Raw genomic sequence first — 26,943 nt, 5'->3', positions numbered from 1 at the left:
CATATAATTACATTTATAAAAATATAGAACAGTCTAATATGAAATATAATTGCTCTAGTAATCCTTGAAACTGCCCTCTAAGGAATGGCATTTGAAGATCTCAGTGGGACATTAATTCAGTTGAAATTGTTGTATTTTTCAGGTCCGACCCTAACCTCCCAGTTTTCCTTTAGTGATATAGTATGACACTATGGAAGTATGTCCACAATCAAATTTCCTTTTCTAAGCAGATGATACAGCAAGTCTTTTTTTCTCATAGGTCAGCTGGCATGAGCTAAGCAAGATGCCTTATTAGATGAAATGTTCCAAATTACTCAGTGAATTAATACAAATCTGTTTATCTGAACCCACACCTGGTGTAAACTCTTTTCTGAGTTCATTGCTAACACTCTAAAAAGAAGGTCACATTGATGAAGAGGGAAAAAAGTCAGAAAAAGAATAAGAAATTCAGTTCTTTCAGATTAGTGGGGCATGCTTTTGTACAACCTGGCAAAACAATCAGCTAGAAACCTGATAGCCTAAAAAGGAGTGGAAGGGTCTTCCTAGGTACACAGTGACAACTAAAAAAGCATTAGGGGATCACTAGGAAATACCTCCTCGAGTATACAAAATATCACTTTCCAAATGAAGACCTAGAGACCTGCAAATCAGGTCCCCTAAACAGTCACTTTTCAGATTGCATTAATTACCTTACTTTGCTTTTCCTTTTGGCAGCCAAATCTCAGTCACAAGGATAAGACACACTAATGTGTGTGAACCAGTCATGATATTAGGCATGTGTGTGCATGATCAGTCATGTTTGATGTTTTGTGATCCCCATGGATTGTAGCCCTCTGAGCTCCTCTGTCCATGGAATTTTCCAGGCAGTGGGTTGCCATTTTCTCCCCCAGGGCATCTTCCCAACCCAGGGATTGAACCTTCATCTCTTGCCTATCTTGCATTAGTAGGCAGGTTATCAGTTGAGGCACCAGGGAAGCCCCACATTAGGCATAATCACATATATTTTCTTATTGAATCTATTCGATTATTTTATGAGTAAATAATTATCATCCGTATTTTCCAAGTGAGGCAACTGAAACTCAAGGAGACTAAATAATTTTTCCCAAGGTCATGGAACCAATAGGTAGAGAAACTGGGATTTTTATTTTTAACATAGACAGGCATGGCTCCAAGACCCATGTCCTTTGTACTTTAATATGCTTCTCAAAATGTAGGTTGAACCCTATAAAATTGCTGTTTTGAATTAGTCAGAAACAACAGAACATAGACAACTACATATGATTCACCCTAAGGAATTTGGAGTTGTTGTACTTTAATGATACATATATGACTTCATTTTATTCATGACAACAAAAGAGGGACTCTGAGTTGAAGGGACCATACAATTTCAGTTAGTAGCTTTGGGGAAATTTTGAGTATGTTTAGTAGAATGACTATATGCTTTAGACCAGAAAATAGACCAATGCTTTCCAAACTTTAATGTATACACAGTCCCCCAGGGATTCCGTTAACATGTAGAGTCTGACTCAATGTATCTGGAAGAGGACTTGCAATTCTGAATTTCTAGCAAACTCTCATATGATGTCAATGCTGATGGTCTGAGAACCATACTTTGAGAAGCAAGGGATTAGACAACTCTTCTTAAATTAACAATGAGCATCCATTCTTCGAGAATTATCTGGCACCTCTAGCAACTGTTTCTAGCCTGTTTTGTAGTCACTAAGTCATGTCCAGCTCTTTGTGACCCCACAGATTGTAGCTTGCCAGGCTCCTCCGTCTATGGGATATCCCAAGCAAGAATACTGGAGTGAGTTGCCATTTCCTTCTCCAGAGGATCTTCCCCACCTAGGGATCAAACCAGCATCTCCTGCATTGGCAGGCGGATTCTTTACCACTGAGCCACCTGAGAAGTTCCTAGCCAATAAAATCACTAAGGATAGTCTATGCTATGCCTTACTTTCCAAAGCCAAGAAATCCTTGTTTCAGAGCTAGGAACTAGGATCACTGGACTCTAAAAGAATCACCCTAGCACATGCTCTGGCTTTGCTCTTTGCTTCACTCTGCTCAGAATCTCTTCCAGGCCTGTGTAGGTAGGAAATATTTACAGAACTGTGTCCTTCATCTGAGACCAATACCACTAACTTTGTGACAAATCATTAGTTGTAAGCAGTGAAAAAGGTGAGTTTAAGAAGTTCCAATTACAGTTAAATTAGATAAGTGAACTAATTCTTTAGTAATATTGGGAAGCTATGTTATTAATTCAGTAGTAAGGGCACTGTGAATATTAAGAAAAAGTATAATTGTAATTGCTTTACACAGACTACAGATTATTACCTGTATTATTTATCTTTTGCTGAATAACAAACCACCCTAAATGTTAATGGCTTGAAATAGTCAATATTTAATATTGTTCAGAATTCTTTGGGCTGGGTCGCCCAGGGCTGAGTGGTCTCGGATGGCCTCACTCATAGCACAAGACCTTGGCTAAAAGTTTCTGTCATGACAGTGGCTGGGACCTCTCTCTTTATTGTCCCTCATCTTCAGAAGGCTATATTGGGATTCTTTGCATGGTAGTCCCAAGATTGCCAGCAGCAAAAGAGGGCGAGCCCTAGTATGCGATCCCACTGTAAACTTTTGTTTGTATCCTTTTAACATATATTCCATTGTCAAAGCAAGTCACAGCCAAACTGAAGTTCAAGGGATGGAAGTGTAGACTTGACAGCTTCCTGGGAGAGGCTCTGAAAGATCATCAGCATTTTTTTTTTTTTCAGTGTAGCATACTCTGCTTTTTGGCTACAATTAGTCAATATAGTAAGCTTCTACCCATCCCAGTGCCCTGAAAAGGCTCATCTGCAAGAAGAATTGAGTCAGTAGTTCTAGATTCAGATGAGGCTCCTTGGATGTAGTTCTTGATCCAGAAATCTGTAAATTAAAAAGACAAGTTATATGCATTATATACATCCATCATACAGTGTTGGCACACAGAGAAGTTAGCTACAATAGATACTACTGCTCAAAAGGTAGAGACCAGCATAGCAGTCATTGATTTGTACTAATTCTGAAATCCACCCTATCCTAAGAGCAGAATATGACTTCTAATTAGAGACCAATTTTGTCCTCAGGAGTACCCTGCAATCCTTGCAGTTCTATACTGCTTTGGGCTCCATCCTCTGGTTTCTTTTACTCTGCACTGTGAGATATTCTTTTTTTTTAATTTTATTTTTTAATATAAATTTATTTAATTGGCGATATTCTTTTATATGCAAAAGATCCATATTTGCAGCTGAGAGAACTTCTCACTTTGCTTCGTATGAGTAAAAAATTTAAGAGCCAAATGGCCTTTTTGTTTTCATTTTGAATTACGTCTGTGTGTTAAGCCTAAGATTGGTTTCTTGTGCATCTGATTCAGGTCCATTTCAAGCCCTGAAAGCTCTATTTTCATTTCTTTTCAGGACAAACCTCTTTCTGCTCTGGGCCAGGTGTCAAATTGGCATGGAGCAGACCTTAGATTCATGGACCTTTAATCTAGCTTAGTCTTTCAGAGGGCTTTAACAAGGGAATTTTTAGTGGCATCTTTGATTTTTGCCTTTGGCTCTCCATCTTGTGTCATGCTGAAAGTTATTTTTCCAAACTAAGGACACTGATTTGTTTTCCAACTATGCAAACACTGGCTCCTCTCCTCCAAGTTCTTCTTGCAGACTGAATAGTTCTTTCTTCAGCTCATACACAACAATGCATATCCACTGATACTTTCAACCTTCTGTTTGGAGATTTCCTTAGCCAAAATCCAAAAGTTGATTAGGTACACTTTCTGTCTTCCAAGTTATTATAGGCAATAGTTTTGCCGATTATTTTGCTGCTTTATAACATGGGTTGCTATTTTCCAGACTGTTGTAAATATTTCTGTGCCATTTTTCCAGACTTCACTAAGTGTTTCCTACCCATTGTTCTGTCTAGCTTTAACTAACAATATATTCACAGCTTTTCCAGCTTCCTCTGGGTTCCACATCTAAAGCCGCATGTCTTATATTTTGTTTGGCAATGCTGAGTTTCTAGTTATGGTTCTATCTTAGCTTTTGCTATATAGCAAGTTACCTTAAGACCTAGTAACTTTAAATAATATATATTTATATTTATTCTTTTTCAGCATTCTCTGACTTTCTGGGTAGTTCTTGTGGTTTGGCTTCTCAGCCGGATGGTTGGGAGAATGTGAATATCTGGGAGTTCTTTCCACTGACTCCTCCTCTACAGAGGGCTAGCCTGGGCTCCTGCCTGTCATAGTCCCAGGGTTCTTAGTAGCAAGAGTGGGAAAGCCCCAAGGTGATAGTATTTTTCAAAATATTGCTTGAATAACATTTGTGAATGTCAACTAACCAATTGAAATCACCTGGCCAAGCAGCAATTTTATAGGAAGAGATACAGACACCACACACTGATGGTTGGAGATGGGAAATACTATAGTTTTTTTCTAAACTGATACTCTCGTATCCAAAGAAACATCATCCTGATTTATTATAAAACCAGTCAGATGCATAAAAATCCATTTATTTAACTGGAATATGTTAGACTTGGCATTTCATGAACCACATACAAATATATGCATATTCATGTGCCTATTTAGGTAAGTGGATACAGATATACACATATATCCATACATATAACATACACACACACACACACATGTATACACACACCTATATAAAATGTAAGTGTATTCCTAAATTAGATGACTTCTTCTGAATAAAAAGCATGGAACTCATCTTTCTTTTATAAGTCCTATTACATATTTTTTCCTTCATTTTATTTTTACAACTAGAATAGTACTCTTTATATAAGTTCACTTTGTTTGGCTGAAGACCATTTAAGATAAGAGTTTATTTAGTCAAAATAATACTGTTTATTTATATATGTGATTTCATATCCATATTTTCATGCATCCTATAAGTCAAACTCTTTTTTTGCTTACATGGCTATATGATACATACCATCTTATTAAATAGTCTTTTAAGAACAAAGTTCTTATAATTGTCACAGTGTACACTTTCAGAATTTAAATTTAAATTAGGTTGAATGTTAACAAATGTAGAATTGAGTTGTTACCTTTAGTTACCTGAACTTTTTAGGGAATGTTCTTAAACATTTAAAATGTTCCAAGTAAAACAAATAATAATTTTATATAACTGGGATTTTTTTCAACCCAAGAAATTTTCAATTACTTCATTAGTAAAATAGTTTAATTCATCTTACAAAAATTAAAGTGAACATGTAATCATGAAGTTTATCCACGCTCTGTTAGAGCCTGGAATACTTGAGTATGGAGATATGTTGACAGTTTCTCTTATATAATAATGCTTTGAATAATCCAGAACTTGCTTATCTAAGTAACTATAGTTATATTAACATGATTGAAAAGTGGGTAATTAAAAGGGGGTTGTAAAATGATGTGTTATCAGACATTTCACCAAAGCCAATACATATTTTCACCAATATGCAATACATATTTGGATGTGTTTAACCAAATAATTTGGAGAATCATTGTGGAACACCAATTTACTTCAAAGAGATGCTTGGGATAAAATTATGATGAAGTCAGATGTGAATCCACCCTCCTTGCTCTTAGGGACAGATGATACAGACAAGGATAAATGGTTTTGATAAATAAAGCAGTATGGTTTTGATTAGAAGCACTGGGAGAAGAGTTCTTGCTAGCCCAGCGGCAGGAACTGTAAGCCAGGACTGAGGGACAGGAAACATAGTTACATGAAAAGCAGCTTCTAAGCTGAATCCTGGAAAACGGGTCAAAATACATCAGATGAAGACAGTGTGGAAGAAGGGCAGGAAAGAAAGGAGGTGATTCAGGTAGAGGCACAGAACATCATTTCAGTTCAGTTTCTCAGTCATGTCTGACTCTTTGCGACCCCATGAACCACAGCACGCCAGGCCTCCCTGTCCATCACCAACTCCCAGAGTCCACCCAAACCCATGTCCATTGAGTCGGTGATGCCATCCAACCATCTCATCCTCTGTTGTCCCCTTCTCCTGCCCTCAATCTTTCCCAGCATCAGGGTCTTTTCAAATGAGTCACCTCTTCGCTTCAGGTGGACAAAGTATTGAAGTTTCAGCTTCAACGTCAGTACTTCCAATGAACACCCAGGACTGATATCCTTTAGGATGGACTGGTTGGATCTCCTTGCAGTCCAAGGGACTCTCAAGAGTCTTCTCCAATGCCACCATTTAAAAGCATCAATTCTTCAGTGCTCAGCTTTCTTTATAGTCCAACTCTCACATCCATACATGACGCTGGATAAACCATAGCTTTGACTAGACGGACCTTTGTTGGCAAGTAATGTCTCTGCTTTTTAATATGCTGTCTAGGTTGGTCATAACTTTCCTTCCAAAGAGTAAGCATCTTTTAATTTCATGGCTCCAATCACCATCTGCAGTGATTTTGGAGCCCAGAAAAATAAAGTCAGCCACTGTTTCCCCATGTATTTGCCATGAAGTGATGAGACTAGATGCCATGATCTTAGTTTTCTGAATGCTGAGCTTTAAGCCAACTTTTTCACTCTCCTCTTTCACTTTCATCAAGAGGCTCTTTAGTTATTCTTCACTTTGTGCCATAAGGGTGGTGTCATCCGAATATCTGAGGTTATTGATATTTCTCCTGGCAATCTTGATTCCAGCTTGTGCTTCCTCTAGCCCAGTGTTTCTCATGATGTACTCAGCATATAAATTAAATAAGCAGAACCCAAAGGTGATAGAATGGCAACCCACTCCAGTGTTCTTGCCTGGAGAATCCCGGGGATGGCGGAGCCTGGTGGGCGGGCTGCCGTCTATGGTGTCGCACAGAGTCAGACACGACTGGAGTGACTTAGCAGCAGCAGCAACAGCAGCAGCAAAGGTGACAGAACATGGTTCTCTTGGTTCTCTCTCTCTCCCAGTCCTACCATTGGTCCAGACTTCAAACAAGATGGTTCTTCCATCTGGAATTTCTTCTCATCTCAGATCATTCCAATTTTCAAAATTCCTTTTCTCAGATCCCATATAAACCCACTTCTGCCCTAATCCTACATATCACGTCTTCAGAGAAAGAAGAGCCAATTAGGTTATTTTGCTTAGCTTCATTCCCTCATAGGACACTGTAGCTTTGTCATTGTAGTATTAATCACAGTTGATGCAAATAATTACAAGCTCTGTAGTGTCTGCTTTTTCTCAGAGATTCAAAGCTACACCGAAGCAAAGACTATACCTATTTTAATAGCCTTGCCTTATCTAGTATATTTCACAAAATAGACAGAGACTCTATCCTCTTTTTTAAATGAACGTATGAACAAATAAGAGAGCATTCAGTGTCAACTACTCTCTTACTGTTATACTTTGCATCTTGAGCACTGCTGAGCAACTGTAGTACAGGTATGGATGAAACTTCTTAAATTTATTGAATATTGGTGTTTTGTAAGGAGACTGTGATAAAAGAATGCTTTATAAGGAAATTATAAATATTGGAAATATTGATCAAGTGATATACCATACATTCTAAGGTGAAAAGGAAAGTTAGTAGAAGGAAGTAATAGAGAAAATGTACAAGGTTAATGGAACTAAAGACCTCAAACATGTCTTTAAAGGTCAGGAAAACCAAACAAAACAGAATTGGAGAATGGGTAACTGAGGGAATAATAGACATATTCCTCAGAATATGTGCCTATTAATATTTCCCTAGTAGAATGCCTTTTGGTTTTTAATTTTAAAATGTAAAAGAATATATCTTTCAATATAAAAGTTTCAAATAATGTACATAAAGGAAGGGCTTCCTTGGTGACTCAGTGGTAAAGAATTTGCTGCCAGTGCAGGGGATGCAGGTTCGCTCTCTGGTCTGGAAGGTCCTCTGGAGGAGACGGTATTCCCTATCCAGTATTCTTGCCTGGCAAATCCCTTGGATGGAGGAGCCTGGCAGGCTATAGTCCATGGGGTCAAAAAGAGTCAGACATGACTGAGCGATTTCACTTTAGTGAATTCTCCAGGCAAGAATACTGGAGTGGGTCGCCATTTCCTTCTCCAGGAGATCTTCCTGACCCAGGGATTGAACCCAGGTCTCCTGCATTGTAGGCAGACCCTTTACCATCTGAGCTATAAAGGAAAATTTTCATTTATGCCCTTTTAATTCAGTATAATGTTTACAAGCTATTAATCTTTATCTATTCCAGTTCCTATTTTCATCATCTTTGCATGCAAGTGGTGTAAAGAGTCAAATAGTTAAACAAGGCTTATTTTAAATAACAGTGCACATATCACCCTTCATTTCCTACTTTTACTAACTGGAATTTAAATAACATGCTCAGAATATATTGGTTTTCAATGTTAAACATTATATTTTGATTGCTCACTGTGGATGAGACTGTAGTTCTTTTTTACCCCTTATTCATCATCACTGTACTTGTCTGTTTTCATTCTCTCATGTTCCTTAATATTTTAATTTAGGTTAGATCAATGTCCAGTACATATATAAAGTTATATTATTATTACTCCTACTTAGGATCTCTTTTCACCATCATCCTGGGGAAATGTCTTTTGACTCTGTCCTGTCTTACGTCCTTTGTTTCTTATCTCCCAAATCTTTCTCCTTACTTGTTTTATTATCTAATTATGAGATCACAGGTGCCAATAACTTCCTGAGAAAATACCCATGAGATCATGAGAGGTTTTCTTACATGACGATATTTTATCTAGGTAAATGATGCTGTACTGGAAATAATTTGTCTCAGAATTTGAAAGGAACTGACCCCCTGTTTTCTGTTTCTGACTTTGTTGCTGAAAAGGACCCAGCCATTCTGATATCCTGCTTCCAAGGGATTTTATGCCCTCTCCCCTCCCCCACCAGCATGGAAGCCTGTAAGGTCTTCTGTCCATCTCCAGTATTCTGAAGCCTCGTGATGATGTGGCTCGGTGTGATCCATTTTAATCATGCTATAGGTAGTCAGCAAGGGCTTTCAATCTGACAATTCTTGGAAATGTTCTTAAATGATAACATGTGATTTTGTCCATTTCCTTTTCTCTCTTCATTCTTTCTGAGGACTTCTTTTTTCTATTTATTTATTTTTAAAATACAGTTGATTTACCAATTTTATTAGTTTAGATGTATAACACAGTGTTTTAAAAATTTATGTAATAAATAAAGTTTATTTAATTATAAACTTTCAACAGATAAAATTTAAAGCTATATTAAATTTAGCTGTGATGTACAATGTAAGCTTATAGCTTATTTACCTTATACATAATGGTTTGTACCTATTACTCCTCTACCCCTATCTCCCTGCTCTGCCCTCCCCTCTCTGCACTGGTAACCACTAAGTTTGTCCTTTATATCTGTAAGTCTGTTTCTATTTTGTTATGTACATCTGTTTATTTTATTTTTTAGATTACATGTATCAGTAATGTACAGTATTTGTCTTCCTCTTTCTGGTATACATGTGTATTATATATTTTCCTTCTTTTATATATATATATACACACACACACACACATACCACATCTTCTTTCTTCATTCATCTCTCAATTGGCACTTGGTTACTTTCATATCTTACTATCTAAATAATGCTGGTATGAACATTGGGGTGCATGCATCTTTTATTTTTATAGATATACACAGTATTGGGATTGCTAGATCATATGTTAGTTCTATTTCTAATTTTTGAGGAACCTCCATACTGTATTCCATAGTAGTGGCACCAATTCATATCATTACCAACAGTGGCCTCAGGTTCCCTTTTCTGCACATCCTCACCAACATTTGCTATTTGTAGTCTTTCTGATGACAGCCATTCTGAAAAATGTGAGGTGATATCTCATTGTGGTTTTGATTTGCATTTCTCTAGTTAGCAATGTTGACCATTTTTTTCTTGTGCCTGTTGGCCATTTGTATGTCTTTTCTGGAAAAATATCTATTCAAGTTTCTGCCCATTTTTTAATTAGGTTGTTTGGGATTTTTAGATATTGAGTTGTATGAGTTGTTTATGTATATTGGATATTAGCCCTTTACTGGTCAGATCATTTGCAAATATTTCCCATATTTAGTACGTTGCTTTGCATTTTGCTAATGATTTCATTCAATGTATAAAAGCTTCTATATTTAATTAGATCTCCATTTGTTTATATTTGCTTCTGTTTCCTTTGCCTGAGGAGACAGTTCCAAGAAGTATTGCTATGATTTCTGTCAAAGAGCATACTGCTTATGTTTTATTCCAAGAGTTTTATATTTTCCAGTCTTTTATATAGGACTTCTATCCATTTGAGTTCATCTTTGCATGTGATATGAGAAATTTTCTAATTTCATTCTTTTACATATCACTTTCCAGTTGTCTCAGCACTGTTTATTGAAGAGACTGTCTTCTCCCCATTATATATTCTCCTCTCCTTTTTCATAGATTAATTGATCATAATTTTATTTCTGGGCTCTCTATATGGTTTCATTCATCTTTGTGTCTGTTTTATGCCACTACAATTACTGTTTTGATTACTATAGCTCTGTATTATAGTCTGAAGTCAGAGAGTGTGATAATGCAGATATGTTTGTATCTCTCAAGATTGCTTTGGCTATTTGGAGTCTTTTGTGACTCATACAAATTTTAGGATTATTTATTCAGTTCTGTGAAAATGTCATGGATATTTTGATAGGCATTCCATTAAATCGGTGGATTTCTTTGAGTAATATGGACATTTTAACAGTATTAATTCTTATAATCAATGACTCAAGATTCCTTTCTTTTTCTTTCAGTTCAGTTCCATCGCTCAGTCGTGTCCGACTCTTTGCGACCCCTTGAATCACAGCACGCCAGGCCTCCCTGTCCATCACCAACTCCCAGAGTTCACTCAAACTCATGTCCATCGAATCAGTGATGCCATCCAGCCATCTCATCCTCTGTCATCCCCTTCTCCTCCTGCCCCCAATCCCTCCCAACATCAGGGTCTTTTCCAATGAGTCAACTCTTTGTATGACGTGGCCAAAGTATTGGAGTTTCAGCTTTAGCATCAGTCCTTCCAATGAATACTCAGGACTGATCTCCTTTAGAATGGACTTGTTGGATCTCCTTGCAGTCCAAGGGACTCTCAAGAGTCTTCTCCAACACCAAAGTTCAAAAGCATCAATTCTTCAGTGCTCAGCTTTCTTCATAGTCCAATGCTCACATCCATACATGACCACTGGAAAAACCATAGCCTTGACTAGACAGGCCTTTGTTGACAAATTAATGTCTCTGCTTTTGAATATGCTATCTAGGTTCGTCATAACTTTCCTTCCAAGGAGTAAGCGTCTCCTAATTTCACGGCTGCAGTCACCATCGGCAGTGATTTTGGAGACTAGAAAAATAGTCAGCCACTGTTTCCACTGTTTCCCCATGTATTTGCCATGAAGTGATGAAACCAGATGCCATGATCTTCGTTTTCTGAATGTTGAGCTTTAAGCCAACTTTTTCACTCTCCTCTTTCACTTTCATCAAGAGGCTCTTTAGTTCTTCACTTTCTGCCATAAGGGTGGTGTCATCTGCCTATCTGAGGTTATTGATATTTCTCCCGGCAATCTTGATTCCAGCTTGTGCTTCTTCCAGCCCAGTGTTTCTCATGATGTACTCTGCATATAAGTTAAATAAGCAGGGTGACAATATACAGCCTTGATGTGCTCCTTTTATATATTGTTAAATTCAGTTTGCTAACATTTTGTTGAGGATTTTTGTACCTTTATTCATCAAATATATTGGCCTTAATTTTTTCTTTTTATATTCTTTTCCTGATGTTGTTTTTTAAATCAGGGTAATGGTGGCCTCATAGAAAGAATTTTGGTAGTATTCCTCGTCTTCATTTTTTGAAATATTTTGAGAGGGAAATCTATTAGCTGTTCTTTATATGTTTGGTAGAATTCCCCTGTGAAGCTATCTGGTCCTGGACTTTAGTTACCTGGAATTTTTCTGAATTACAAGTTCCATTTGACCACTAGTAATCAATGGTCAAATTTCAGATTGCCTTTTTTATCTTGACTCAACCTTAGAAGATTATATGTTTTTGAAATTTATTTCTTTTAGGTTGTTCCATTCATTATTATATAAATATTCATATTTACATGACTTTTTACCTCTGTGATATCAGATGTAATTACTCAAGTACTATCTCCCCTGTTATTGTACATTCTTTATGTTTCTGGTTGAATATTTTTAACTCCTTTTAAATAATTTAAGTAGAACTGCTCCACATTCATTAATTCAATAATTTTTGCTGTGTTTGTTGGGGGGAGGTGAGCTTAATGTCCTTCTGCTTTGCCATCTTGATCTCCTCCTTTGGAATTTTTATTTAATTTTCTTATATTTTTCTCACACATTTTATAACTATGATTTTTTAATGTGTTCTTCATGGGATGTTTCTTTGACTTAGTTCTAGCATTCTGTGACTTTCTGATACCACTTTTTTTTGTTGTTGTTAATTTTTAAGAGTTCCTTTTTGGTTCTTTGAGTATTCTTTTATAATAGCAACCCATTCTTGCTTTAAGGATTCAATATCTCATTTATCAGAAGATGTTAATAATAGTTTATTAGAAGGATTATTCCCTTGACATAATTTTTCTTCACATTGTTTTGTGTGACTGTGTGTATGTTAACATATGTGTATATGTTGGTCTTATACATTTTATACTAAGGGCTTTTCTCAGATATTGTTTTTATTTTGTTCTTTGAATTTTTGTTAAGGACTTTCTTCAGATACTGAGTAATCCATAATTTTCTGCTCATACTTAAGAGCAGAATGCTGAAAGGAGTATTGGAATCTCACAGGCTTTGCTTACTAGCTTTCACTATGAAGTGCTCTGCCTGAGCACATAATTCTGTGGCTTTCTTTTTGCCAGGTCCAATTCACCAGAGAGGGAGGGTTCAATATTCTGCCAGCATTCTGCAAGCCAACTGGCAAAAGACAGTTCAGGAGCCACAGGAATTAGTATGCAAATACCAACCCCCTGTTTTTGTACAGTACTCCTACACACAACTATCTGGTTTCTCCTACCCCAGAGATTCTGCTGTTTACCTTCCCAAGGGAACAAGTCTTCAGAGTCCTGCTGAAGGAGAGGAGGGATGGCTGCTTGGCTAATGGAACAGAGAGTGGGAATTGGATTAGAGATACACAAAGTTCACCAGGGACCCTCTTGATTTCAACTGAATATTTGGATTCACAGGACTATCATAGACCACACTAGGGCCAGACTGCTCTGAGAGAGACGGGTGGGAATGACAGCTCTACAGAAGGGCAACATCAGGCATTCCTTTAAAAAAGTCTTTCCAGCAGCCCATGTGGCAATTCACGGAATCACTGAGTCCTCATTTAGATCACAGCTTAATGGCTAGGATGTGAGTTCATATCAAGAGGTGCAGGAGTCACTCTAACTAAAGATTCATGCTCCACATAAGCTGACATCTCTCATAAGAATGCTATATGCATCTGTCCCAGAGTCTTCAGAGAAGACATGCCAGTTTCAAGAGCCACCGTATTCACAAAGAGTAAAAGTTACATTCAGTCCAGATGTAGTTTATCAGGGGATTTTTTTTTTTTTTTTTGTCATAAGCAGTATTGCCTGAGAATATGATTAAATATCATTTTTATTAGTTACCAGAGCAACAGTTCGGAGAAGGCAATAGCACCCCACTCCAGTACTCTTACCTGTAAAATCCCACGGATGGAGGAGCCTGGTGGGCTGCAGTCCATGGGGTCGCTAAGAGTCGGACACGACTGAGCGGCTTCACTTTCACTTTTCACTTTCATGCATTGGAGAAGGAGATGGCAACCCCCTCCAGTGTTCTTGCCTGGAGAATCCCAGGGATGGGGGAGCCCTGTGGATTGCCGTCTATGGGGTCGCACAGAGTCGGACACGACTAAAGTGACTTAGCAGCAGCAGCAGAGCCACAGTTAAAAAGCTAAATAAAGTTCCAGTTCTTGGGCACAAAACGATGGGTTGTGTTAAGTCTTTATCCACACAATCTAACTGCTTCTTTTGCTTTCTTAAAAAATTATTATTAGTGAGACAGGAAGGAAAGAAACATGAAAAGAAATGTAGGCAAAGAGGCAGGTTAACATGATGTGGCGACAGGGGGATTTCAGTCTATTTCTATGCTCTGAAGAAAACATGCAGTAAAAATACAAACAGAGTAAGGAGGAGTGTGAGGTGTTGGATATTAGTGGCAGGAGAAAAAACTGTGAAGTAGACAGATTTGTAAAAGTATTTGGTGATGATCCCAACTCCTTCAAAAATGTTATATCCAAGATTTTTATTTATTGAAAAGTATTGATGTATTACTTAGGATAGGCTAAATGCAATAATAAATAGGTTCCAAAATATGTAACAGTCCAAACACAATAGCAGTCTATTTCATGTCTATGTAACAGTATTAGGCTGGAACATAGGATGGTGAGGTGACCTTCATCCATGGACTCAATCTGCAACAAGGCATCTCCCCTCTTCAACACCTGACTTCCAAAGTTGGCAGGTCCTCTTTCTTCTAGCCAGTATGAAAGAGTGTAAGATGAGCTTTCTTTGAGATGGGTCTAGAAACAGCATCTGTCTCTTCTGCCCAGGTGCCACTGGCTGGAACTCTGGCAAAAAACCACACTTAATTTCCAGTACGACTCAGAAATGTAGTCCAGCTGTGTGCCTGTTATTACAAGGAGAATATAGATTTTATTGAGCAGTAGTATGAAGAAAGCTAAGCGCCAAAAAATTGATGCCTTTGAACTGTAGTGTTGGAGAAGACTCTTGAGAGTCCCTTGGACTGCAAGGAGATCCAACCAGTCCATTCTGAAGGAGATCAGCCCTGGGATTTCTTTGGAAGGAATGACGCTAAAGCTGAAACTCCAGTACTTTGGCCACTTCATGCGAAGAGTTGACTCATTGGAAAAGACTCTGATGCTGGGAGGGATTGGGGGCAGGAGGAGAAGGGGATGACAGAGGATGAGATGGCTGGATGGCATCACTGACTCGATGGAAGTGAGTCTGAGTGAACTCCGGGAGTTGATGATGGACAGGGAGGCCTGGTGTGCTGCGATTCATGGGGTCGCAAAGAGTCGGACAAAACTGAGCGACTGAACTGAACTGATGGGCATTTAAATTTTGTAAATATTTCTATTAAATACATTCTATTAAATATAATATAAATGTTACTTTAGAATCCAAGGATGTGCTTCATTACTTTTCAAGAGCTTATTTGAAGAATATAAATCCTTACCAATGTCAAGTCAGTAAAATAATATTTTAAAAATAAGTAGGATTCACATCAATATTATTACATTAGGAATAAGTTTTATGTCATTAGAGCTGTGATTTACATGTGACTGTGGTTTGTGACATTGTACAGGAGACAGGGATCAAGACCATTCCCATGGAAAAGAAATGTAAAAAAGCAAAATGGCTGTCTGGGGAGGCCTTACAAATAGCTGTGAAAAGAAGACAAGTGAAAAGCAAAGGAGGAAAGGAAAGATATAAGCATCTGAATGCAAAGTCCCAAAGAATAGCAAGAAGAGATAAGAAAGCCTTCCTCAGTGATCAATGCAAAAAAATAGAGGGAAACAACAGAATGGGAAAGACTAGAGATCTCTTCAAGAAAATGAGAGATACCAAGGGAATATTTCATGCAAAGATGGGCTCGATAAAGGACAGAAATTGTATGGACCTAACAGAAGTAGAAGATATTAAGAAGAGGTGGCAAGAATACACAGAAGAACTATACAAAAAAGATCTTCACGACCCAGATAATCACGATGGTGTGATCACTGACCTAGAGCCAGACATCCTGGAATGTGAAGTCAAGTGGGCCTTAGAAAGCATCACTACAAACAAAGCTAGTGGAGGTGATAGAATTCCAGTGGAGCTATTTCAAATCCTGAAAGATGATGCTGTGAAAGTGCTGCACTCAATATGCCAGCAAATTTGGAAAACTCAGCAGTAGCCACAGGACTGGAAAATGTCAGTTTTCATTTCAATCCCAAGAAAGGCAATGCCAAAGAATGCTCAAACTACCACACAATTGCACTCATCTCACACACTAGTAAAGTAATACTCAAAATTCTCCAAGCCAGGCCTCAGCAATACGTGAATCATGAACTTCCAGATGTTCAAGCTGGTTTTAGAAAAGGCAGAGGAACCAGAGCCCAAATTGCCAACATCAGCTGGATCATGGAAAAGGCAAGAGAGTTCCAGAAAAACATCTGTTTCTGCTTTATTGACTATGCCAAAGCCTTTGACTGTGTGGATCACAATAAACTGTGGAAAATTCTGAAAGAGATGGGAATACCAGACCACCTGATCTGCCTCTTGAGAAATTTGTTTGCAGGTCAGGAAGCAACAGTTAGAACTGGACATGGAACAACAGACTGGTTCCAAATAGGAAAAGGAGTACATCAAGGCTGTATATTGGCAATAACCTCAGATATGCAGATGATACCACCCTTATGGCAGAAAGTGAAGAGGAACTAAAAAGCCTCTTGATGAAGGTTAAAGAGGAGAGTGAAAAATTTGGCTTAAAACTCAACATTCAGAAAACGAAGATCATGGCATCTGGTCCCATCACTTCATGGAAAACAGATGGGGAAACAGTGGAAACAGTGTCAGACTTTATTTTGGGGGGCTCCAAAATCACTGCAGATGGTGATCGAAGCCATGAAATTAAAAAACACTCCTTGGAAGGAAAGTTATGACCAACCTAGATAGCATATTCAAAAGCAGAGACATTACTTTGCCAACAAAGGTCCATCTAGTCAAGGCTATGGTTTTCCCAGTGGTCATGTATGGATGTGAGAGTTGGACTGTGAAGAAAGCTGAGTGCCGAAGAATTGATGCTTTTGAACTGTGGTGTTGGAGAAGACTCTTGAGAGTCCCTTGGACTGCAAGGAGATCCAACCAGTCCATTCTGAAGGAGATCAGCCCTGAGATTTCTTTGGAAGGAATGATGCTAAAGCTGAAACTCCAGTACTTTGGCCACCTCATGCGAAGAGTTGATTCATTGGAAAAGACTCTGATGCTGGGAGGGATTGGGGGCAGGAGGAGAAGGGGACGACAGAGGATGAGATGGCTGGATGGCATCACTGACTTGATGGATGTGAATCTGAGTGAACTCCGGGAGTTGGTAATAGACAGGGAGGTCTGGTGAGCTGCGATTCATGGGGTCGCAAAGGGTCGGACACAACTGAGTGACTGAACTGAACTGAACAAGTGTATATAATGTTTTGTATAAAACATACCACTTGACTTTGCAAAACTGGCCATAAGTCAATTACTTTTATCATTAGTTAAGTGTTAATGTTTACTTTTAAAGAGAAACATGCTTTATCTCTATGGCTTATTTTCAGAGGTATTTACTTGTTTTAATTCAGGTACAAGAGTATTTTATTCAATTCTACATGGCACCAAATTCTCATGTTATAGTGTGCATACCATTTTGAAGGATCACAAGAAGCCAAATGTGGAAGAATATCGAACTTACTAAAATGCTTCTGCTATTCCACTTGATGTTGACTGAAGCTCTACTTTTTTGCTATCTTGCTTTTCTTAACAGAAGACAGAAGCTTCAGGGGAACTTAACAAATATCATTTTCATTTTAAAACACACTTTATGACACTAAAATAAAATAATTTGAGTATAAATCTTTATAGTTTGTATATTAAAATCAAATGTTAAAAATGTTTATGTTTATGAATGTGAATTATTTTAATTTTATCATTAATTTTGCCAGTTTTACACATGTATGATATGCCTTTGGCTTCACTTGTGGTAATTTAAAGCACACCTATTATTTTTTTCTTTTTAATAAAATTACTTCTATAAAAAATAGAAGAAAAAAGAGCAAACTCACTCTTTGACAGCCTGTTTCCATCCATTCACATCTTTCTGTAACATTATCCTTTTGATCTAATGGACTCCAGTAAAAGATGAAAGTTTGCATGGTGCGTGAGCCAAACTTGCATTGCTGTTTTTAAGTTACAAAGGATGAAAGGAAAATGCTGCTCCTACTCTTTGATTATTTTTACATATGTGTAACTTAGAAAGTGACTGTAGAAATTGAAACTTTCCATGGGTCTGGTTTGCAAAAAGAAAGCCGCTCATGACCAATTTAGAATAAACATCCAAATTCTGAACATTTGAAAAATTACTCCAAAGCCAGTTTTGTGACATTTCAAACATTTAAACTTGCCTTCAGTGCAGACAGTCTTATCTATTGCTGGGGAAATTCACACCTGTGGCATAACTATTTCATACCTAGGCAGTGGTGTTGTCTTTGGAAATCTTTTTTTTTTTTTTTTTTTTTAACTCTTGGGTTGGGGGAATAACAGTGAACCAAAGTGACTCTCAGTTTCAACACTACTGTTTTGCACAACATATGAGTGTGTCTGTAATCCCTGCAGGAATGAGGATACAGTTACAAAGGAGAGTAAGTCTGGATATGTTATTCAGACATAATTATTACACTTAAAACAGTACATATCTGCTTAGACCCTAAAGATCACCAGGAAACATGCTTCTCACCAGAGGTTGCAACAGACAAAATGTGATATCTCTAACTTCATTTGAGGGAAGGAAAGATTTGTTTCAAGGTTACATTAGCATCCCAAGCCCTATAGTATACAAGAGCTAGTAAAATGCTTCTTCAAGTGATGCTTTTCAGAATTTAATGCTAAAATAATATTATATAATTAAATGTGACCCTAAGACTATTTTGTGAAAATTCACTCCTTTTGTTGATGATTAAAGTAAGACTAAGTGATAATATAAATTGAAGATGATGAAAATCATGTTTTAATTTAGTATAGTAGTCAAGATTGCCTGATGCAAGGCGGTATCTTGTGTGTGATGGCTTTCTGTGCTGGGTTTTTAATATTATACAATGACAAGCACAAAATCTGAACATCATTTTTCTGAAATCATGACCAGAGTGTTAAAAGAACTAGATTTCTTTTCACTTTTTTTTGTGTGTGTGTGTGTGAAATCTTCAAGCTTGTATTTATAGTGATTATATATCTCCAAAACATTGCTCCCTTAAAATTTTGATTGAGTACCAATTTCTTTGATTCTATGATAACATTTGGTTTGAACAAATGAGCATGTCAAAAAACTCTGGAGGTTCTTTATGATTCAAAATAATCTAGCAACATTATGTAAAAAAACATTTTTTTTTTCAAAATCTGCAGTGTAAAAATAAATGATCCCACTAGTGAGCATAAACATGATCAGATGGAGGGGTCAGTGAAAACACTACCATCCATCAGGATCTCCTCAGAAATCTTTGGTCATATCTACCATATTTATCCTGTCAGATAAATGTACTTCTGGCCTCTCAGGTCAACTCTTTCCCATCCATCCCACTACTTTCCTCATCATTGAGACCCTCACAATCTTTATTTAGCCTCTTTCTCTTACCTCCTAACAGTCTTGCTCCACACCATTGCCAGAATGGTTTACCTAAAATACCAATGTGACCACACCATCTCTACTCCACTTACAAACTTTTTGAGGCAGGGGGGAAATGGATAAAAGACATTATGTTATGTGTCCACAAGTTGGCCAGGACAGCTGATCCACCTTTTATTCATTTCCTCCCTGCCATACGGCCCCATCTCTGATCACCACTAATTTCCTTCTGTGCCAGCACCTAATGCCACACATAGTCATGCCTGCTTTCACTGATCTTTTTATTTTGTATGCCACACTCTCCTCCTCTTATTTCATCTGCTTTAAAAATCTCTAAATGTAGATTGTTAAATGAACATCTTTAACACATTCCTGGCATCCATAACCATCACCTAGACATAGTTTTGGCTGGGAGGAAGGTGCCTTACCTCAATACTTCTGCTATAATTTTGTGATTTCCCTAAAAGTCAAATTTACCATGCATCCTCAACCAAAAAAAAAAAGAGAGAGAGAGAGAGAATTTGAAAGAAAAGAAAATACCTGGGTTATGTCAATGCACTCCATATTTCATGCACACTCATGCATTTTTTCTGCATTGAATTATACTTACTTTTGAAATACTACCATCATGCCAGTTGTATCTCTAGAATACATTGGATTCTTGGTGGGTACAGAGAAAATACAGATCAAATATGCTGTTTAGCAATTGACTGATGGTTCCCTTAATGTGTTTGAGTGACTTGGGAGTTATTGTAAAGGTATATGGCTTCAAAATCAAGAAGAAGAAAATGGGTTTGACTATATCTTAGTCATATTTTGGAAAGACGGATTTGCATTTGGCAGATCTTTTCAGTTACACAGTATAAAAGAAGAAAATGTTTTGTTCATCCTGGCAAGAACAATATTTTCCTTTTTAGATTTATTTTAAAAATAATTTGTTGATTGAACAGTCACACAGGTAAATCATTTTCTGCAGAAGCAATGACATTCCCAGGCCAGCAGGCTTAGTTCAAAATACTAAGCCAGGCACCATCTGGAAAATCCATTTCCAAACTCTATGCCAATGGGTTGAAACCCTGGTTTGCTCAATATTTGAATATTCAATATATTTGAATGAGTAACATACTTTTCAAACAGAACTGGCAAGTCAAAAACTTTAAAATTCTGACCTTGACTTGTAGATACAATGACAAGCTTGAAGTTGACTTTATTCTTTAGTATGAAGCATCAACACCTGGCTGCATAGTAATTATGAAAGACGATGAGATTTAATTGCTAGAAAAACCACAGTGTTGTCCAGAACAAAGTCTGTGATTTAAATGTGTGTTAGATGGCCAACTCATTGGATAAGACCCTGATGCTGGGAAAGATTGAGGGCAAAAGGAGAATGCGGAGAAGAGGATGAGATGGTTAGATAGCATCACCAACTCAATGGACATGAATCTGGGCAGACTCCAGGACATAGTGAAGGGCAGGGGAACCTGATGTGCTGCAGTCGATGGAGTCACAAAAAGTTGGACATGACTTAGCGACTGAACAAGGATAATGAACAAGATGGCCTAGAAATGTGTACTTCAGTGCTCCTCATCAAAACTATACTGCTCACCTCCTCTAGACATTCTCTTGCATGAGTAGTTATTCGCTATTTGGTGTGTGATTTTCCAACTGCATCCTAAATTCTGTAAGGATAGGGAAACTAACATCTATTTGATTTCTTCTGTAGTCTCCCTCCCTTCTTTCATTTAGTTAGTGTTTATTGACTCCTGCTGTTTTCCAAACAGCAATAATGAGGGATGCAAATACAAAGAGCAATGTTCCCTATCCTTGAGATTTTAAATCTAATGAGAAAAAATAGATATGAAAACAATTTTTACAATGTACTAGGAAAAGAGGTATACTACAGGCGTATAAAGAATATTATGGGAAAAGAAAGGGAACAACCACATTGGCCTAGGAGTGATCCCAGAGATTGCTTTAGGGTTGACCTTGAAGACTGAGCAGGATTTAAATTAGGGCAAGGAGGCCAAGAACATTTCAGGTAATGGCAAAGGCCAGAAGACCCTGTGGGCAGGGTGTTCTCACATTAGTGCTTGTCCCAATTAGCTTTGGCTGGAAGACAACATATTCTCCAGAAATCTTACTGTAATTATATGATTTCCCTAAGTAACAGGAACAGAATGGAAATGTACATTCTGAGCAATAATAATACAGCAGAAGTATGTGTTCAAAGCAAGTAATTTGGAGCCAGAATGGCTGGGTCCAACCTAAACACCTAAATGCTGTCTGACTTTCAGCAAGTTATATAAGTGTTGTAAGCTTCAGTGTCCTGCCCTGTAAACTGAGGACAATATTAGTAATTACCTCATAAAGATTATTGTCCAGATTAGGTAGTTATTAAAATTTTCTTAGAAAAGTGATAGGCTTGTGAGAATTTTCCATAAATGTTAACATCAAATATTTGAATTATTCACTTTATTTAACTCTATTTCTGACCTATAATTTACATACCATATGATTCATCCATTTAAAGTATATGTCAATGATTCTAGTTAATTCAGAGGATTTTGCAACTATCAATTCAATCTAATTTTAGAATATTTTCTTCCTCTCAAATTGAATTTCATTCTGTTTTTACTCTTCTATCTCCCAGGTCTATGTAAAAAGTAATCTCATTTCTAACTCTAAAGACTTTCCTATTCTGGACATTTAATGCAAAAGTCATGATAAAAAAAAAAAAAAAAGAAGTGGTCTTTTTTGTCTAAGTTCTTTCTCTTAGTATAGTATTTTCAAGATTCATCCATATTTTGCCTATGTTCTCCTCTAGGAGTTTTATAGTTTCTGGTCTTACGTTTAGATCTTTAATCCATTTTGAGTTTATTTTTGTGTATGGTGTTAGAAAGTGCTCTAGTTTCATTCTTTTACACGTGGTTGACCAGTTTTCCCAGCACAACTTGTTAAAGAGATTGTCTTTAATCCATTGTATATTCTTGCCTCTTTTGTCAAAGATAAGGTGTCCATATGTGTGTGGATTTATCTCTGGGCTTTCTATTTTGTCCCATTGATCTATATTTCTGTCTTTGTGCCAGTACCATACTGTCTTGATGACTGTGGCTTTGTAGTAGAGCCTGAAGTCAGGCAGGTCGATTCCTCCAGTTCCAGGCTTCTTTCTCAAGATAGCTTTGGCTATTCGAGGTTTTTTGTATTTTCATACAAATTGTGAAATTATTTGTTCTAGTTCTGTGAAGAATACCATTGGTAGCTTGATAGGGATTGCATTGAATCTATAAAGCAGGATCCTCTATGACCCACCTCCCAGAATATTGGAAATAAAAGCAAAAATAAACAAATGGGACCTAATAAAACTTAAAAGCTTCTGCACAACAAAGGAAACTATAAGTAAGGTGAAAAGACAGCCTTCAGAATGGGAGAAAATAATAGCAAATGAAGCAACTGACAAACAACTAATCTCAAAAATATACAAGCAACTCCTACAGCTCAATTCCAGAAAAATAAACGACCCAATCAAAAAATGGGCCAAAGAACTAATTAGACATTTCTCCAAAGAAGACATACAGATGGCTAACAAACACGTGAAAAGATGCTCAACATCACTCATTATCAGAGAAATGCAAATCAAAACCACTATGAGGTACCATTTCACGCCAGTCAGAATGGCTGTGATCCAAAAGTCTACAAGCAATAAATGCTGGAGAGGGTGTGGAGAAAAGGGAACCCTCTTACACTGTTGGTGGGAATGCAAACTAGTTCATCCACTATGGAGAACAGCGTGGAGATTCCTTAAAAATCTAGAAATAGAACTGCCTTATGATCCAGCAATCCCACTGCTGGGCATACACACTGAGGAAACCAGAATGGAAAGAGACACGTGTACCCCAATGTTCATCGCAGCACTGTTTATAATAGCCAGGACATGGAAGCAACCTAGATGCCCATCAGCAGACGAATGGATAAGAAAGCTGTGGTACATATACACAATGGAGTATTACTCAGCCATTAAAAAGAATACATTTGAATCAGTTCTAATGAGGTGGATGAAACTGGAGCCTATTATACAGAGTGAAGTAAGCCAGAAAGAAAAACACCAATACAGTATACTAACGCATATATATGGAATTTAGAAAGGTGGTAACAATTACCCTGTATACGAGACAGCAAAAGAGACACTGATGTATAGAACAGTCTTTTGGACTCTGTGGGAGAGGGAGAGGGTGGGATGATTTGGGAGAATGACATTGAAATATGTATAATATCACATACAAAACGAGTCCCCAGTCCAGGTTCGATGCACAATACTGGATGGTTGGGGCTGGTGCACTGGGACGACCCAGAGGGATGGTATGGGGAGGGAGGAGGGTTCAGGACGGGGAACACATGTATACCTGTGGCAGATTCATTTTGATATATGGCAAAACCAATACAATATTGTAAAGTTAAATAAAACAAAAATTTTTTAAAAATGAAAAAAAAAAGATTCATCCATATTATAGCATGTATGAGTACTTTATTCCTTTTTATGGCTGAACTATCTATATTCTGGGCTTCCCTAATAGCTCAGTTGATAAAGAATCTGCCTGCAGTGTGGGAGACTCTTGTCTGATTCCTGGGTCAGGAAGAACTATGGGAGAAGGGATAGGCTACCCATTCCAGTATTTTGGGGCTTCCCTTGTGGCTCAGCTCGTAAAGAATCTACATGCAATGTGGAAGACCTGGGTTTGATTCCTGGGTTGGGAAGATCTCGTGGAGAAGGGAAAGGCTACCCACTCCAGTATTCTGGTGTCTGTCCACAAAGAGTTGTGCACAACTGAGCAAATTTGACTTTTGCTTTATCTATATTCCATTATGTGAAGGGCCATATTATATTTATATATTCATAAATTGATGGGAATTTTGGATGTTCTGTTTGTAGTAAATTATGAATAATGCTGCTGCGAACATTTGGGTACAAGGTTTTTCATGGACATATTTTTCATTTCTCTTGGCTACACGCACAGGACTGTAGTTACTAGGTCACATGTTAACATTTTGACATTTTGAAGAATTGCCAATGTGTTTTCCAAAGTAGTTGTACAATTTTCTTTACCATCAGGAATATACATGAAAGTTTCAATTCAATTATATACTCATCACTAAATGTTCATTCTATTTTTGTGAAAATTGCTGTTCATTAAAAAAAAAAATACTTTGTATTGGAGTACATAAAGCCAGTTAACAAGCAATATTGTAATAGTTTCAGGTGAACAGTGAAAGGACCTCAGCCATACATATACATGTATCTATTCTCCCCCAAACTCCCCTCCCTTCCAGCCTGCCACATAACATTGAGCAGAGTTCCATGTGCTATACAGTAGGTCCTTGTTGGTTATCCATTTTAAATATAGCAATGTGTGCATGTCCATCCCAATTTTACTGGGCTTGCATTGAAGCTATAGATAGCTTTGGGTAGTGTAGACATTTTAACAATATTAATTCTAATGATCTAAGAACATGGAATTTGTTCATTTATTTGCATCTTTTTTTTTTCCCATCATTGTCTTATGGTTGTTGGTATAGGGATCACTGATTTCCTTGGTTAATTTTATTCCTAAGTATTTTATTATTGTGATACTATTGTAAATGGGAAAGCTTTCTTTACTTTTTTTCAGAGTTTAATGTGAGAGTTATGAAATGCAAGTATTTTTTGTATGTCGATTTTGTATCATGAAGCTTTACTGAATTCATTGATGTGTTTTAATTGTTCTGGTGGAGTTTTTAAGATTTTCTATATACAAGAGCACATCATTAGCACACAGACAGTTTCACTAGTTACTTTAAGATTTGGATGACTTTTATTTCTTTTGCTTACCTGACTGCTATGGTTAGGACTTCCGGTATAATGCTAAGTGGGAGAAGTGAGAGTGGACACCCTTGTCTTGTTTCTCATCTTAAAGGGAAAACTTTCAACTTTTCACCATTGAGTATGACGTAAGCTATGGGACTGTCACATATGACCTTTATTGGGTTGAAGTATGTTCAATCTTGGAGAAGGAAATGGCAACCCACTCTAGTATTCTTGCCTGGAGAATCGCACAGACAGAGGAGCCTGGCAGCCTACAGTCCATGGTGTCGCAAGAGTCAGACACGACTTAGTGACTAAACCAGCACCACCATATTCAATCTACACCTATTAGTAAAAGTTTCTATCATAAAAGGATGTTGAATTTTGTTGATTACTTTTCTGCATCTGTTGAGATGACTTTATCATTCATTCTATTAATTTCATTCTGTTAAGCATCCTTGCAATCCAGGGATAAATCGCACATGATAATAGTATATGTACTGGTTAATTTAGTTTGCAAGCATTTTATTGAGAGATTGTGCATCTATATTCATAGAGATACTATCTTGTGGTTTTCTTATTGTGTCCTTCTTTGGCTTTAGCATCAGGGTTATACTGGCCTTGTAAAATAAGTTTGGGGGGTTCCTTCCTCTTCAAATTTTTAGAACATTTTGAGAAGAACTGACATTATTTCTCCTTTAAATATTTGGTGAAAGTGAAAGTGAAGTCGCTCAGTCGTGTCCAACCCTTTGCGACCCTGTGGACTGTAGCCCACCAGGCTCCTCCGTCCATGGGATTCTCCAGGCAAGAATACTGGAGTGGGGTGCCATTTCCTTCTCCAGGAGATCTTCCCGACCCAGGGATCGAACCTAGGTCTTCCGCATTGCAGGCCGACGTTTTAATCTCTGAGCCACCAGGGAAGCAGTAGAAATCACCTAAACCTGAGCTTTTTTTTTTTGGAGAGAGATTTTGATTACTGATTCAATCACCTTACTCATTGTGAGGCTGATCAGATTTTCTGTTTTTATGATTCACTCTTGGCAGGTTGTAATTCCTAGGAATTTATCATTTTCTTCTGAGTTGCCTAATTTATTGGCATGGACTTGTTCATAGTACTCTCTTATGATCCTTTGTAGTTCTGTGGTATAAATTATAATGTCTCTCTTCTTTCATCAGTAATTTCATTTGAGTCCTCTTTATTTCTTGCCAAGTCTAGCTGAAGCTTTGCCAATTTTATTAAAAGAAAAAAAAAAAAAAAAACCTAACGCCTAGTTTCACTGGTTTTTTCCCTATGGTTTTTCTATTCTCTGTTTTGTCTCTGCTCTGATATTTTCTATCTCCTTTCTTTCTTCTTCCAACTCTTGGTTTTGTTTGTTATTCTTTCCTAGTTTAGTAAACTTCTGGCTGCTCTAAAGTTTTGCTTGTATCATGGAGTTCTGAGCCTTCTCTAATTGCCCTCCAGTACTCTTAAGAAATAAATTTTCTATGCTCCATTTGAAATAAATTCAGATTCCATCAATTCTATGGCCTGCCTTTATTCTGGACAGAACACCAGAACTGCTGAACTGCAGCTTGGTGGGTTGGCAGGAAGCTAAATTTTTCTGAAGTGACATCCTTACTCTATGAGTGGTCATAGGGTAGGAGCGGTGACCACCTTTAGTTTCCTCAGTTTGACTCTTCTAG

At 37.4% G+C, this 26,943-nt stretch overlaps 1 long non-coding RNA gene across 6 annotated transcripts in view; it reads right to left on the bottom strand.

The window, feature by feature from the left end:
• Positions 1–1,145: 1,145 nt before the first annotated feature.
• LOC133251040 (uncharacterized) overlaps positions 1,146–26,943 on the bottom strand; it is a 911,217-nt gene continuing 885,419 nt past the window's right edge. For all 6 annotated transcript variants that reach the window (XR_009737496.1, XR_009737498.1, XR_009737499.1 and 3 more), the window contains one exon: positions 1,146–2,922. This is a non-coding gene — a long non-coding RNA (uncharacterized LOC133251040). The remainder of the gene's footprint in view (positions 2,923–26,943) is intronic.

Source organism: Bos javanicus, chromosome 7 (genome assembly GCF_032452875.1).
Source record: "Bos javanicus breed banteng chromosome 7, ARS-OSU_banteng_1.0, whole genome shotgun sequence".
In the NCBI taxonomy this organism is placed as follows: Eukaryota; Metazoa; Chordata; class Mammalia; order Artiodactyla; family Bovidae; genus Bos; species Bos javanicus.
The sequence above is the reverse complement of the archived record's forward strand: the minus strand, read 5'-3'. Positions and strand labels throughout refer to the sequence as shown.